Source organism: Sinocyclocheilus anshuiensis, unplaced genomic scaffold (genome assembly GCF_001515605.1).
Source record: "Sinocyclocheilus anshuiensis isolate Anshui unplaced genomic scaffold, SAMN03320099.WGS_v1.1 scaffold1141, whole genome shotgun sequence".
NCBI lineage: Eukaryota > Metazoa > Chordata > Actinopteri > Cypriniformes > Cyprinidae > Sinocyclocheilus > Sinocyclocheilus anshuiensis.
The window spans coordinates 50,758-61,755 of NW_015554222.1; the positions used below are offsets into that span (position 1 = coordinate 50,758).

At 36.4% G+C, this 10,998-nt stretch overlaps 1 long non-coding RNA gene across 1 annotated transcript in view; it reads right to left on the bottom strand.

Moving 5' to 3' along the window:
- Positions 1-10,998, bottom strand: part of LOC107671149 (uncharacterized) — a 20,407-nt gene that overhangs the window by 344 nt on the left and 9,065 nt on the right. The window contains exon 2 of the long non-coding RNA XR_001632162.1: positions 4,252-4,257. This is a non-coding gene — a long non-coding RNA (uncharacterized LOC107671149). The remainder of the gene's footprint in view (positions 1-4,251; positions 4,258-10,998) is intronic.

Consider the following 10,998-nt stretch of genomic DNA (forward strand, 5'->3'; position numbering starts at 1 on the left):
AGATAAATAAAAATGTTACTTAGTTAGAACACTCTTCATAGGCAGCCTACAACTTACAAGAAGTGCACTGGAGACAGGACCAAACACAAAAGGACCAATCACTTGTTTGATAGTCGAGTTTGTTTACACTACACTAGTGATATTTTACTTTTTACTTTACTTTTAGTCATTTAGCAGACACTTTTATCCAAAGCATTTAAACAAGAGCATGACAGACCACACTTACAAGGTGCTCTTGATTGCATGTTGCCTATTTGGTGAGAACACTTTTAGCCTAAAAGCATGCATAAATTTGTAAGTTTTTAAGCTTGATGAAGAACATGATGCAAACACGATTAGATTTCAGAACAAAGTTAATGCGGTATTTGTGTAAAAATCCTAACTATATCTTCATGTACTGTGTTCTGTAAACCCCACTAATTTCAATAAGAATAAAGAACAGTTCAAGGTTGCAAAGTTACGGATGAAAGAGTAACAGTACATTCGCTTCATTACAGGATTTAACAAGACATTGGCTGTTTAAAAGGTTGTTTTCCCCACCTTTGATTTCTCCGTCTATTTCTAACACTGAATAAAAACATAAATGCCTTAGTCAAAGTGGTTTAAAGTGGTTTTGTTTACTTTCTAAATGCACACTTCCTGGTGTTATTGTAGATGATTCAGTGGTGAATGTTATTCCAACCAAAACATCTCTTTGTAATGTTAATAATCAAAGTTTTGCTGCTGAAACAACTTTCTTTCTTCACTGAAGACAATACATACTGTGTTAAGTAACAGATAAACAGATGTTTAAAGGTGCAGTATGTAATATTGACAGCTAACAGTTGGAATGGATACTGCAGTCCAAATTAAAGAGTTGTTTCTCCCACCTCTTCTACCTCAGACTCGATGCTCACGCAGGTTGCCAGATTGAGGACACATAACAGGAACAAGCACAATTGATGATGGAAGGCAATGAACATGAGTTGATGAGTTGATTTATCTGCATTTTAATAAGCCTCTAGACATTAATCTTTTTAGATGGATGCTTGGGTAGAATTTTCAATCTCTGGCCCAGTGTGTTTGCTGGCTTCCATTGCTGCAATACACTGTGTTTTCCGCTAACTGGCAACCCGGGGTGTTGAAATACTATTGGACAAATTGGCAGCGGGCGGAATCACAGAGACCAAAACAAAAACAGACATTCTGACATGGAACGCCCATTTCAAAGTAGAATAACTGGCTGTAGCGTTGTTTTTCAGAAAAACAAGTATCAAATGGAGTTTATAGCGTGTTAACGTGTTTCCTAAATATCTGCAAATATATTGTGGTATTTTAGCAAAATCACCTCTGGTATGTTTTGGTGCTTTTCACAGTATGTTTAAAATCAAGTCCTACCCTACATTTTTTTAAATGAACATCTCTTTCAGATGGGCACGCCTCCCTATGATATCATCTCTGATAAACCAGTGACCTCTAGGGATAAAAAACAGACAGAGAGGGACAGATAAGAAAGGAGTGAGACCAGAAAAGAGGAATAAAAGGGGCCAAACAGGAACATGGTCTCTAAAAGACATGAGAGGGAATTTAATTTTTTAAATTTCTGACAGCATTTCATCAGAGCAGTCCGGAGAGCCCAGAGCCTTTTATTAAAGAACGAAACTCTTATCTTACATTTCAAAGGCAAAACAGTGCACACGCAAGGAAAATTACTTCTCAATTATGAAAAAAGTACAGTTTGTTGACTATGAAGATGTGAAAAGTGAAGAAAAAAAATACATTATGCAGTGCTTCCCTCATTAAATTATGACTGTTTTAGCATAATTACATGTTACCATTAAATGTACAAATGTTTTGACTCAACTTTTCACCGCATGCTTGCGGTATTGCCATTACCTGCAATAAACGACTATTTCCACGTGTTAGCAGGTTGCCATGGCAACCTCATATCAAGCATTTCCCAGATGCTGCCAAGAGCTTCCTCCCTTTTTTGTGTCTTGTCTTTTATGTTCGCCACGAGAGCCGAAGAACTATCCTCTCATTACTATGACACTTTGCTATCAGCTACATTCAAAACAGGTTGTTCTCCTTATCAGCAAAGAGACACATTGTTTCCCGCCATCAGGTAAAAGCAAACAATCTAAGGGAGCTGCGAGCGTGGCGGGAGAGAAGGTGAAAATGAGAGTGTATACAGAACAGTCTGAGCGGTCATTAAGAATTTAGGTGGCGTTGAGCAGGCTTGTGGAGGTCTATAAAAGATGCAAAGAGGAGAAGCAGCAGCTCAGAGCTCATTACTCCAGCTGATCAGATTTCCTGTTCTGGTTTGTTCACGATGCCACCAAGCTCACAGCAGGACAGCCCAACAAGATTTAGATAAGATGAAACCTGGGCGTGCATTCACCAAAGGATCACTCACATTCTGTTCTGCATTTCTGTACTTTTTTGCACTGGTTGGATCCTTCTGGATTTGGAATAAAATGCATGTTCTCCTCATCTGAACTGGGACAGGACTGTGTATTGAATTTTCAGATCATCTGGCCTCTCATGAGTAAACAAGCAAACACTGAGTCATCTCAAACTAAATCAAAAATCATTTTTATTTATCAGTATTTTTTTGTTTTGTTTTCCAGTCAAGATATCTAAACATCCTTAAGACAACATCTTAAATCAAATATTTTTGGTACAAAAGAGAGACATTTTTTGTTGTTGTTTTTAAGAGCAAAATGTATATTATAGGTAAAATGCTAAAGATAGAACGATCAATAGAAAAAATTGAAAAATCTATGCAACAATAGAACAAATGAACAATAGATAGCATGATTGAACAATAGATTGATTAAACGAACTAACAAAAGCTAGATCAAAAAATGAAAGAATGCTAGATAGAATGAAGGCACGAACAAACAATAAATATGAATGAATGACACAGATGAAAGGATAGACAGAACGACAGATAGAATGAACTAATAACAGAATGAACGAAAGAGAATGATAGACAACAAATGACAGAGAACGATAGACACAACAAACGACAGATAGAACGAAGGATAGATAGAATGGACGACAGATAGAATGAATGAAAGAGAGAATGAAAGATAGAACAATAGACAGAGCGAACGACAGATAGAAGGAACAAATTATAGATAGAATGATAGACAGAATGAACAATAGAATGAACGAATGATAAATAGAATAAACAACATAGATAAAAGAATAGATAGAACAATGGATAGAATGACCGATAGAATGAACAAATGACAGATAAAATGAACGAAAGATAGAATGATAGACAACAAATGACAGAACAAAGGACAGACAGACAGACAGACAGACAGATAGATAGATAGATAGATAGATAGATAGATAGATATGTCTTTAACCAAGTAAAGTTTGGTTTATATCTATGCACTTTCTGGAAAAGTTATATAGGCTAACTAAAGTAGTTACTATAAGCTGGTTAACTAGTTCACAAATAATTAATCAGTTCAAACAGGTCCCTGTCAATGTGGAAAAAAAGTCTCAAACCAGGTTAAAATCCATTTGATAAACCACCTAAGCTTGTACTGGCTTGGAGCAACAATCAGTAGCGAGTTTATCTGAACTGTCCATGAGCGACAAAGCTTGAAAGCAAATAAAAAGATGCTACAATACATCAAAGTTATTGCAATATAGAAAGCCCTATTAGTGTTTCATCATTTCTATTAGACTATCCCACACAACTGTTTATTTAGATTTAGAAAAGGGTGATGAGGGACAAGTAGTTTCAGTGAGATGGGAAATAGCTTGGCTGACAATAGCTGCGATCACATTGAAACTCAGCGGCATTAGCTTAATGAAAGTACACAGTGGTACAGGGCTGTCCGTACCCATCTGAGAAACACATTCGGTGGCTACTCTCTTTTAATCTGTGTCACTGATCCCCTACGATCCATCCTATCCCTCTGGACATGCCAGAGCGTGACTAGCCTATCAAATGAATTAGCTAGTCGTACACACTGCATTAGCTAGCCACGCACCCAAGCACCCTCCTATTAAGCTGAACAGAGCTGCGGCTCTGACAAAGTAACACTGAAGGGTACGCCAGCTTTGACTGGTGCTCACGAGGGGTGAAGTTTATTTAACAGCAACACAGTAGGGCGAGGACAAAGTTAGCGCTGTGTAAACAACAGTTAGCGTTAATTTAGCCACTGTTTGTTCACTAGAGATAAAAAGATGGGAACTTGGCTCGATTAAGATTCATTTCAGATGTATGCTAGGTTATTGCCCTCTCACGACTTTCTGAAAGCAAAAAAGACCAGCCAAAAGATAGATAGAACGAACAGCCTTAGCTAAAGCTTCTGGCAGCTTTCATTGGAATAAGCTGGAAAGTGACATGCTGAGTAAAGAGCTGGATGGTGTGAATAAATGTCAGGGAGGGCAGAAATCTCAGGAGAAAACCTTCTGAATGTCATCATCCATTACAGCTCGTTTACCACAAAACAAAAACTTGCTTGCATAGAGTTTATTTGTGTATATTCTTAACAATATAAAGGTTCTTCAGTTGCTCTTGGATTCATTTTTCTTATAAGAAATGCTGTATGTATGTATATATATATATATATATATATATATATAAAAAGCAAACCTTTTACAATTCCGATTATTTTTATGACTAAAAGGAGTAGTTTCTTCCACTGTTAGAAGGAAAAAATTAAAGTGATTGCGCCGGCGCCGCTTGAACACCCACAGTTAAGCTTTGCTACCTTGACAATGCAGCCATCATAATAAAATACAGTCAGTCAAACATATGGAAAAAAAAATATGTAGAAAAATCTGGGCCATTAAGTGTTATCAAAGACAAATTAAGAAATTATATGTAATTAATTTATTTAATAAACCGATATGTTATTGCAAATATTCTGTCCCGACTTCACCTGGCTAATTCATATTTTCACTTCTTTGACGATGAAGATTGACGCTCTGTCGGCTCTTGTGCAAAATAATACGAGTGGTCCTCCATTTGTTCAAATATTTCTTACTCTTCTTACTTCTACGAATGACCTCTGCTTCTAATAAACCACATGACGACTACTACTACTACTACTTCTTCGTGCGTATTCAAAGTAGCAATGATGCAAGCTGCCTCTAAAAACACGAGGAACACGAGGAAGAAACGAAGAAGAACAACAGTGACGAAACATGCTCTGTAGAGTAGTTTGTCCATTTAGGGCTACTGTAGAAACATGGCGGCGCAAAATGGCGCAAAAATATTACACATTGCACCTTTAATTGCACATAAGTTATTGGCGAGACAGTCTCAAAGTGCTATGAACCTGTTAGAGGTTTATTGGTACGTAGGTTTAGTAGAGCGATGATGCCAATAAAACCACTTGGAGACAAATGTGTCACCTAACGTTAAGCTAGAATAATGAACTCTATAGATGCAGGGTTTGTATAGTTAACTAAAAAAAAAACTACATTACTTAAAATAAAATAAACCTAACTGAAATAAAATATTTAATAAACTTAAATGCATTTTATGTCCACAAGTTGCAATATTTCTCATTTTCATTTAGTTTACATATATATAAAATAAAAAATAAAAAATAATAAAAATAAAAATAAATACTAATACTTTAAAATTAAAATATAAATGGAACGGAAAATGTAAAAATAAAAAAAAAAGATAAAAGCTATAATATTATCTCAATGATACTAAAATATTACTTCATAGAGGAGCATATTGCTACAATTTTAAATATACTATTAAATATAGGCATTTTATTTGCATTACATTTTACCTTTCCTGGTACTGATGATCATTTATTGATGTATTGATGCTTGAATAAATCTAATTCTGTCATATGAATTCTATTTATCTATTTATAACTATTATTACTGTTATTATTTTACATTATTATTATTTTTAATTTTACAATAATAATAATTATTATTATTATAATAATTATAATAATAATAATTTTAATGTAATAAAATAATAATAATAATAACAATAATAAATTAAAAATGGTATACTAATAATAATAATATTAATAATAATAATTTAGTATTTGTGAGTGCATAGGGAAAGACAAAGTCTTTGCTCATCTCTACAGCAGCTCTCCTGTTTCTGTTGATTCACCTCTATTTTTCTCAAATCTTTTCCCTCTTATCACTCTCTCTCCATTACTGCTACTTCTGTTCCCAAACCTGCTCAGGATAATCGCGGGAGAGAGATGTTGCACAGAGCACTCAGCAGTTGTATCGATTCCGGCCTGATCGTTTAGGTTATACATTATCTTTGTGTTGCCTCATTATTTAACCAAAGCCAGCTATGATTCCGGCAGCAGTGCCCGGAGCAGCCTCATTTTCATCCATTCATACGACATACTCATAAACAGCGCAGGGAGAGCAGGCCTGCTGGAAATGACTGCTGAATGAAGGACTCTGAGATCAATCAACAACACTAGAGATGCTCTACAATAGCGTTATCTTGAATCTCATGATAAAAGAAAGATCTGGAGATAAAGAGACCTGCGCTTAATATGCTTGAAAAATAACAACCAAGTAAACTGACTGGCTGAAAAGAGTTCATTTTTCACTCACTTTGCATAAGGATTGTGTAAGTGCTATAAATGTTAGGATTCACCTCACATGGACCTTTTCCACAATGTGTTATGCTAAAGCCTGGAATTATAAAATCCTTTTCATTTTTATCATTTGATTTACACAAAATGTGTAACATTCAGTAGTTCTTTTATATATTCTTTACAGCTTTTAAGAAAAGAGGGAGAGAATATTTTATTTACTGGAGGCAATATTCTAAAAATTAGAAAGGGGAGAATGTGCTGCCATCAGGAAGCAGATACATTAAAATTGGAGAAATACTTTTTTTGGTTGAAGATATTACTTAGTAAACCTTAGATTTCCCACAGTTAGCTGCAAGGTAAGAAAATACGTACTTAATATGTACAAAACCAGAAACAAAGAATTTGTCCTTGAGCAGCTAAAAGTTCTCACAGACAGCTGACAATATAAAGTCACAAGTTACCTGATCAAAGCTCTCTGTCTTCGTGTAGTATTCTCACATACTGTAAAGTGACATTTTCAGCAGGTTTCAAAAGCCAATTTAGCTAATTTAGCATAAAAATGTTCAGGTAACAGAAAACAAATTTAAAGCAGGGGTGTCAAAGTAATTTTAGATTAGATCAGTCAGCTAATATTGCACTAAACATCACTTTATGCAAGCGGTTTTCTTCATTTTTTAACTTTGGTCTACTCATGCTCCTCTACAGTTAATAAAGTGCAGAATCAATTTTTTGCTGCTTTAATATAACCAATACTGGGGTAAAACAGCATTTTATAATTTGCTAAAGAATCCATGAGGCCTTGAGATTACATTTACATACAAAATTGGTAATTAATCAAACAACAGTATTGACAAGAAAACTTCAGCTTTAAAAAAAAACATCTAAAACTAAACATTACTACAAAGTTAGGATTAAAAAAACAACAGTACTGCTCATTTTAATTACAGGCCTTCTCTGTCAATCTGCTTTAAAGGATCTCATTATTTATTCTTAAATGTTCTCTCATAAAAACAACAGCAAAAAACATTACATTAGTAAAGTCGGTTAAACACTGAAATTACCATATGTATCAATTATGGGTTAAGTTATATGGCTCATAAAGTCTACTGGACTAATTAACCTCACAAATGTGACCGATTAATTACAGACAGTGGAGGGTCACAGAGAAACACTCCATTACACAAGGATATTAGAGCTTCCTGTGCCCAAGCAGACAGGAGAGGAAATCAAGTAACTGTTGGACGGTTGTAGATGTAAGCTATATTGACAGACAATGAACCATTTAATTTTCTAAGAGCTAAGAATGCAGCATATAGTAATCCTGCATGGATTATGATTACACGTCATAACACCATGTTGGATGTGTGACCTGACCATTTTCTGCACTAGTACATACAAACAATAACCTATCAATAGCAACACCCTATCAACACCCTAACAACTACCCAGCAACACCCCAACAACTCTCCAGCAACACACCAGGCAACACCCCAACAACTCTCCAGCAACACACCAGGCAACACCCCATCAACACCCCAACAACTACCAAGCAACACCCCAACAACTCTCCAGCAACACACCAGGCAACACCCCATCAACACCCCAACAACTACCAAGCAACACCCCAACAACTCTCCAGCAACACAACAGGCAACACCCCAACAACACTCCATCAACAGCCCATCAACAGCCCATCAACAGCCCAACAACTTCCCAGCAACACCCCAACAACTCTCCAGCAACACACCTGGCAACACCCCATCAACATCCCATCAACACCCCAACAACTCTCCAGCAACACAGCAGGCAACACCCCAACAACACTCCATCAATAGCCCATCAACACCCCAACAACTCTCCAGCAACACCCCATCAACAGCCCATCAACACCCCAACAACACTCCATCAACAGCCCATCAACTACCCAGCAACACCCCAACAACTCTCCAGCAACACAGCAGGCAACACCCCAACAACACTCCATCAACAGCCCATCAACTACCCAGCAACACCCCAACAACTCTCCAGCAACACAGCAGGCAACACCCCAACAACACTCCATCAACAGCCCATCAACTACCCAGCAACACCCCAACAACTCTCCAGCAACACAGCAGGCAACACCCCAACAACACTCCATCAACAGCCCATCAACTACCCAGCAACACCCCAACAACTCTCCAGCAACACAGCAGGCAACACCCCAACAACACTCCATCAACAGCCCATCAACTACCCAGCAACACCCCAACAACTCTCCAGCAATACACCAGGCAACAAACACCCCAACAACACTCCATCAACCACCCAGAACACCCTAGTATTGTGGCAACAGACAAGCAACACTCACATTTTCTTCAGGAAAAAAAATATAGTTTTAGCAGCCTCTGACAAAAATCAAGTAAAACTGATCCGGTTATCAAGTAATATAGTGGATTAAAATTTCCATTGACTGAATCCAAAGAGAGGATTTCAAAAGACAAACGGCAGCTGCAGACATATTTGGGCAGTTAGCTCTGACATTATTGTTCTCTTTTACAAATCAGGTCACTAGAGTTGTGGCCACGTTTTTCACAAACTCAATATGAACATTTATTCATGCAATATGGCTTTGCCTGATTACAAACTTTCTGTGGAGTCTCATCTGCTCCAGTCATTCAACTTGACACTGCAATCTGATGCAGTCAAATGAGAACATCACCAAAGGAAGCTTCTGGTAAATCTGGCCTCATAGCAGGGTGACTGCAGTGGCCACCGGTAAGCATTTAAATACTGTTTAAGTTTAAGGTCCGAAACTTCCCTAGCCGTGCATACAGCCGTCTTCTCAATCAACATTTAACTGAATGTTTTTAGTGTGTGTGTGTGTGTAAGTATGTGTGTGTTTGTGAGAGAGAGATTGCTCACCTCAGGCTTCAACAGCAGGCAATCTATGCATGTCCACTCACACAGCTATCAAGCATCGAATTCCACAATAGAAGTGACGGATCAAACACACACACACACACACACACACACACACACACACACGGTGAGAGGTAAAAGTCAGCTTGATTGCATCTGAAAGATGTAAGCAATTATCCCTGTGTGGCATCCTTTAACCACAAAACACACATCCTGGCAGGAAGTTCTACTGACCTGTAAGATTCAAGTCATTGCAGGAAAGGAACTTAAGAATTTTTCAAAAAAGACCCACAAGTTGGAATTCTCCATCCATCATATTAAAACAATCACACGCATGATCATACAAATCATGTTTGCTGCTTATTAAAGGGCCCCAGCAAGCTATAGAAAATAATGACGGACTAACGATGAAGAATTTCCAATTAACGTCCTTAAATGAAGCTAATTGAGTACATTGTGTTTGGATCAGTGTTGGGTAACCAATGGCAACAGAGCTACTTGTTGAGTGTCCAAGGCCTCGTACACACTGCAAATATGGTCGTCACTTCTTATGTAAGCGCTTAATCTCGTTCTGTAGACACACAGTCATTGACGTATGCTTAGGACTGACAACTATATTTACTAACAGGTGTGACTCTCAAAGAAATGTCAAATCACTCTTCTATTCTTGTGATATTTGTGAAAAAACCTGAAACCATACAGTCTTTAAAACAATAACAACAGAAGGTTTAATCACAATGAACACAACATGACTGAATGGAGCCAGTCACTCTAAATATTTAGCACTCTAACACAGAACTGAATTTGGTGCAAGAAACTATACAGAGAACGAAGGTACATGGCTTGGTTAATTCACAAATTTGGATACAAGTCTGTCTCTCTCCACCAGCTCTCCAGTCTGAGGATAAGCCATATATTATACAGCACACTGTTAAATGCAGCAGTGTAAGGATATACACAAACTACAATGCAACTGTATACATTAATATATATTTTAGTTTGCTAATATTGTCGGCTGATGTTTATTATTTACAGATGTGAGATGCCAAAATGTTGCTTTGATTATCTTATTAAATATCACTATTTCTTCCAAGTAACTTTTGTAACAATAATGATAATTAAAATAATAAAAACTGCATCACTCCCAAAGCTTATGCTGGCCACTGTAAATAAAAAAAAACTCTAGCACAATAATTATTTAAAAAATGGCAACACTTTACAAAAAGGTTCTATACATTAGTAAATTATATTAAATTACAATGAACAATATATTTAGTTCTATTCTATATATACACACTAAGACATTTTAAATTGTATAAATTAACTTGCAGTATATATTTAGTATTTACTGTATTATTAATTATTAATGTATTAATTATGAACAAACATGAATTAAGAGCATGGATTTATAAATTGATATAGTCTAGAATCTAGATAAAGGCTAATAATAATAAATTGCTGTAAATTTTTTTTATTAATGAAATGAACCTTATTGGAAAGTGTTACATATATATATATATATATATATATATAGAAGGTGTCGAAAATC